This window comes from Carcharhinus amblyrhynchos, chromosome 3 (assembly GCF_965287045.1).
Source record: "Carcharhinus amblyrhynchos chromosome 3, sCarAmb.v2.hapA, whole genome shotgun sequence".
Lineage (NCBI taxonomy): Eukaryota > Metazoa > Chordata > Chondrichthyes > Carcharhiniformes > Carcharhinidae > Carcharhinus > Carcharhinus amblyrhynchos.
The window spans coordinates 64,480,310-64,486,309 of NC_137326.1; the positions used below are offsets into that span (position 1 = coordinate 64,480,310).

The 6,000-nt window shown below is 45.5% G+C and overlaps 1 protein-coding gene across 1 annotated transcript in view; it reads left to right on the forward strand.

Annotated features, from left to right (window-relative positions):
* Positions 1–1,441, forward strand: part of LOC145341390 (cyclin-dependent kinase 16-like) — a 133,731-nt gene extending 132,290 nt beyond the window's left edge. Inside the window, exon 16 of the mRNA XM_080186330.1 lies at positions 1,328–1,441. The gene's annotated coding sequence lies outside the window, so the exon portion shown is untranslated. The remainder of the gene's footprint in view (positions 1–1,327) is intronic.
* Positions 1,442–6,000: the final 4,559 nt, after the last annotated feature.

Below are 6,000 nucleotides of genomic sequence, written 5' to 3' on the forward strand. Positions count from 1 at the left end.
GATAAACTGATTGAATGTGACTAACTCTAACCTTTGGGTTTCTTTGCAAAGATTCTGATCTCATTTTATCTGTACACATTCTGGGATAAATATATAAATATCAACATCACCTTATGAACAGTTGACACGCTAACCTTGAAACCATGGAAACCTGCAGCAACCCACTTTACAGGAACTTCCAAGACTGCCACTCTAGCACCAGTCAGTAGATAGCTGAGAATAGCATCACCTGGTGTGAAGTTGTACGAATGTAGTGGCATGATGGGAAAATTGGTCAAGTATTTGGTACAAAATAAGGAAAACTGACTTTGTGTAACTTAAGACATGAATAAGACCGGAGAAGGTCAAGACCCGATAAGGCTGACTCCGCATCACCTAGGGCTGTATGAGTAAGACAAGATAAGGGATGAAGGAGTCACCAACCTTCTTCTGTTCTATCAAAGGACAAGATAAAGGTATGACTGATGAGACAAAGAGTTCTAGGGGATCTGCAGATTGTACCATGCTTTATGACATTGCTTTATGACTGATCAAATTCCTCAATAAGCTCTGGTCATACAAACTGATAATGATTATGTATAAATGCTGATCTGATTCTTTATGTTAGCGTGGACTTGAGGAAGAATTAGCAAGTCGTAACGACGGCTCTCTGAACTCAAGTTTTTGCCAATACTGCATGCAGTGTTTTGTTGGAACAAACTTTGTTGAGTCTCTCTATCACGGTCAAGAAGCAGGAAAATTTCCACTTCAACACTGGAGATTCCCCTTCAAGTCACTCACAATCCTGACTTGGGAATATATTTCCATTCCTTCACTGTCACTGGGTCAAAATCCTGGAACTTCCTCCCTAACAGCACAGCATGTGTACCTATTACCAGATGGACTGCAGCAGGGTCTGCATGAGAGAGGGAGTGTGACAGGGCGAGAGAATGTGTATGCACAAAAATGAGAACAGTTGTGAAACAGACTGAGAGAGATGGAGGATATGTGAGAAAGAGAACGGGAGAGAATGGGAGGACATGTCTGTGAGGGAGAAATGGAACACGTGAAAAGTGCATGTGTGTGCATGACAGAACGTGTAAGAACATGTGTCTGTGAACATGTGTGGGAGAGGGAATAAAAGTTTTACAGAAAGAGTATTTGTGTGTGGGGGCTGGGATGGGAGGGGGAGGCTGGGGAGAAGGGGTGGTGGCTGGTGAGACAGGATAAATGATGCTGGTTAATTTTGTTATATGTACAGAGCCAGAAATATCAGTTTCTGAAGTTTGTATAGTCGGTGAATATCATGACTGCACTAATACACAACTTGTGTTTCTACCCCTATCAGGAAGGACAGATATCAGAGCATGTTGTTTTAACTCAATAACCCACCAGATACTGAGAATTCCAGCCTGGGATGGAGATGGATGCGCTGAAGTGGAGAATAACCACTGGACACTGTCAGGACAGATTGTGACAATGACACAGATTTGTGACTCGCTGATGAGCTGAAAGATGATAGCTGACTGTATCTATAAAATGCACTGTAAACAATAATGCTTTTATCAGCCGGAAGCTTTGGAGAAGAAAAGTAAAAACATGCCCAGTTGCCTGTTATAACATTGCTGCTGAGGGCTCACTGGCCTTCAGGATTTTGAACATTATTTTCTTCAGAGTTGTAGGGATAGTGTCAATTGGAAGAGTTCTTTGAATGGTTTCATTGTTTTGCATATGGACACGTAACCCCTGCACACAACAGCAGAAGGAGCATTACTGCCTGTTACAAGCAGTCATGCCCAGTGTCAATGCGAGATAGCCCGTCTTTAAGAAATAAATTTAATCTGTTAAACAATGGAATTAGAGCAACAGCCGGGTAAACACAGTCTCCAAAAGAAATCCCATTTTATGGTTAATAAATAGAAGGTAAATGCATTTCCACTGTGCTTACCCCGTCACCTGCTCAATAAAGCACTGAGGACTGGGGGCGTGAGTTACTTCTAGGCAGAGCCAGTCTTGCACAAAAGATGGGGATATATTAGATGTGAGTTATACCCCAAAACATTACTGTCCTGTTTTTTTACAAGCATTGACACTAGCTCAATATTCAATTTTAATGGACCATGCCAATATTGTGTGATTCCACTGAATGCACTGCTTCAGGAAGAGTGTTGAGATTGAATTTATGCATTTAAACACACAGGCACATTTTTCATATGAAATTTACCCAGAAACTGACAATTGTATATCAATGAAACTACTGAATTTTTTGTATAGTTTCTTTCAGTTATTTTCAGTCACTTTAAATCTGGTATCACATTGGGCAGCCTTATTAAAATGCTTATTTTTGGTGATAACCCCATTTTCTGCTATAATAGTAAAATTGTACCATGTTACAACTCTTAAATAAATCCTAATGGAAAATATAAACTTCTGTTTGATTACAATAATGACATTATTATGGTGGTTCTTGGAAAATTTTATCTTTAATTATATTGAAGAGTTTTGGCAGAAACATGAAACTTCACCTAAATTCCATTTTGCATACCTGCGAGCTGAATTTCCAGATTGCGACCAACTTCAATTTCTAACTTATTACTGTTTCAATAAGGAACATTCCCTTACAGACTTAAAATTTCACTTTAAAAATAGTTAGCAACCAGATACATGCTCGCTATGAAGGATGTAGTCAGTCGTAAAGCTGTCAAAGATTTTGCATTTCAGAGCAGCTTCCAGACCTCTCTCTTTAAACAAACCCCAGGCAGAACTGAAAGCTATTTCTCTCCCTGCTCCACACCTAGCTCCTCCCATTAACCACATTATCACATGACCATGTCATGCTGAACCCATCTTCCATTCAAAAAAAATCCAGACCTTTTCTCTTTTGTAAACAAATGTCTACTGGCTGTCCTAAGAAAACATTACATGGCTAAAATGGATAATTATCTGAGCTGCATTCCCTCCAGACAAAACAAGAACTTAAACGTTAAAATGTTGCAATGCCAATACTAAACTCAATGGGCAGTATTTTACCATTTTCTGTCTACGTGCTGGGCAGACATGAAATTGAGAAAGTTTCACTTCTGTTTTTGGGTGTACTTCCAGCACCCCCCCCTCCACCTTTCCCCCCTCCCTCCCTGTATGCACTCTGGGCTGCAATGTTTTGAGCAAGTCGGTTTCATGCTGCAGAAGGCTGTGAGTAGGGTTTAATGTGCCCGAAAGTCTGCAAATCCAATCGCAGCCTCCAACTGCACACGCGCAGTTAAAACTAAAACAAAGCAGCTCCCCTGTCAGATCCCTCCTATGCTAGATAATGCCTCCCCTTGGCCCCCATGGATATTGAAACCACCCCCCCCCCAATATTACTCATCCCCTTACCCTCCCACCCCATCTCCCCACCACCTAGACCAACCACATCCCCTTCCCCCAATGATCACTGGCTGAGTGGCAGTGCTGTTCCCTCCCCAACAATCACAGGCAGGGCAGCAGTGCTCCTGCCCCCACCCTGGACTCACCTGTACATGGCCCCCATCTCCCCTGACTCTGATGGCTGTATGACACATTCCTTTCTCTCTCCCCTGCCCCAATCATTACAGAGGCACAGATCTTTCACCCCCACCCCTCCCCCTGCATCAGCACACCTGCAAGTGCTCACTTGGCTTCCCTCAAGGCTAACAAGCAAACTCTCCCAAATTGCTTGCAGCTCTGCTCTAACAAGGAGCAGCTCCATAAAATTCCCAAGGATGGACAGACAGACAGGCAGTGGAGGAAAAAATTATCCGGGAGGTCAGCGCCCAGATTTGCAGAAGGTGACCTCAGGTCGTTGGATGCTGTGGAGGCAAGGTGAGGTACCCTCTGCCCCCCAGCAGGGCACAGACCCAGAGGAGGTGATGACAAAGTGGCCTGGGAGGCAGTTGCCACCTCGGTTAGTGCCATGACACTACCCCAGAACAGGATAGCAGCGCTACAAAAAGATTAACAACCTCATTAATGATCTGCAAGGGTGAATGTTTAACCCATCTAGCATCTTCCCCCAAATCGCCCCCAGATCTTCCCACCCCAGCACCCTGCATCCTTCAGCCTCTGACCCCCAAGCGCCTCTTTCCTCTGCCCCCACTCCAAAAGTATCATTGTGTTTGCCCTCTAAGGGTCACCCCTGACACGCCGCAGGAGTCACACCGTAGTTTCTTTCATGGCTCCTTCTGCCCCCACAGGAGAAAAATGTCCATAACTGTCATAAGTCAGCAAAGACGGGGCAGTGAGCTTGACCTCCCTGTCCTCATCCACTTTGAGGAGCAGACGCTGGAGCTGTCGAGAGAGCAGGAAATCCAGGCCATCAATGACAGCATGGTTGGGCTGGAGCCGAGAAGTGAGCATCTGTCAATACTGCACTCAATTTGAGTCAGTTACCAGAGGCATGGGTTTAAAATGCAAGGGGTAAGGCATGAGAGTGGGGGTTAATGGGTGCTATTCGGATTGGCGGTTGGTGACTAGTGGAGTGCCCCAGGGGTCGGTGCTGGGGCCTCAGCTATTTACCATTTATATAGATGATCTGGAGGAGGGAACCGAGTGTATGGTGTCGAAATTTGCTGATGACACCAAGATTGGTGGAACGGCAAATTGCGCAGAGGGTGGGGAGAGTCTGCAGAAGGATCTAGATAGGCTGGGCAAATGGGCCAGGAACTGGCAAATGGAATTTAATGTTGGCAAGTGCGAGGTGGTCCACTTTGGTAGGAATAATGGTAGGAAGGACTATTACTTATGTGGCGAAAAGCTGCAGCAGGCGATGGTGCAGAGGGACCTCGGGGTCCTTGTGCATGAGTCGCAAAAACCCAGCTTGCAGGTGCAGCAGGTGGTCAGGAAGGCGAATGGGATGCTGGCCTTCATAGCGAGGGGGATTGAATATAAAAGTAGGGAGGTCTTGCTGCAGCTGTATAGGGCATTGGTGAGGCCGCAGCTGGAGTACTGTGTGCAGTTTTGGTCGCCGTACTTACGCAAGGATATTTTGGCCTTGGAGGGAGTGCAGAGGAGGTTTACTAGGCTGATACTGGAGTTGAGGGGGTTGAGCTATGAGGAGAGGCTGGATAAACTAGGCTTGTACTCGTTAGAGTTTAGAAGAATGAGGGGAGATCTCATTGAGACGTATAAGATGATGAATGGGATGGATAGGATAGAGGTGGAGAGGCTCTTCCCGCTCAGAAAGGACAGTAGGACTAGGGGGCACAGCCTCAAGATAAAGGGGGGGGACGGTTTAGAACAGAGTTGAGGAGGAACTTCTTCACTCAAAGGGTGGTGAATCTCTGGAATTCTCTGCCCGTTGAAGTGGTGGAGGCTGCCTCGCTAAATATTTTTAAGACGCAGGTTGATGGGTTTTTGATAAGAGAGGGGATTAAGGGTTATGGGGCAAGGGCGGGAAAGTGGAACTGAGCCACGACAGATCAGCCATGATCTTATTGAATGGCGGGGCAGGCTCGAAGGGCTAGATGGCCTACTCCTGTTCCTATTTCTTATTTCTTATGTTCTTATGTTTTTTACACAGAGGGTGGTGGGTGCCAGGAATTCACTGCCGGGGGAGGCTGTGGAAGCAAATTTGATAGTGACCTTTAAGGGGCATCTTGACAAATACATGAATGGGATGCTTATGGTATGCTAGCCTTTATAGGAAGGGGTATAGAGTACAAGAGCTGGCGTCTAATGCTACAGTTGTACAGAACATTGGTTAGACCGCATTTGGAGTACTGCGTCCAGTTCTTACTACCAGAAGGACGTGGGGACCCTGGAGAGAGTGCAGAGGTGGTTTACCAGGATGCTGCCTGCTATGGAAGGACTGGGTTATGAGGAAAGAGTTGGTAAATTGGGGCTGTTTTCCTTAGAAAGATGGAGATTGAGGGAGAATCTAACAGAGGTGTATAAGATAATGAAGGGTATAGATAGAGTAAACAGTGGCAGGCTTTTTCCTAGATTGGAGACAAATATCACAAGGGGCCACAGGCTTAAGGTGAGGGGGGAAGTGGTATAATTTGG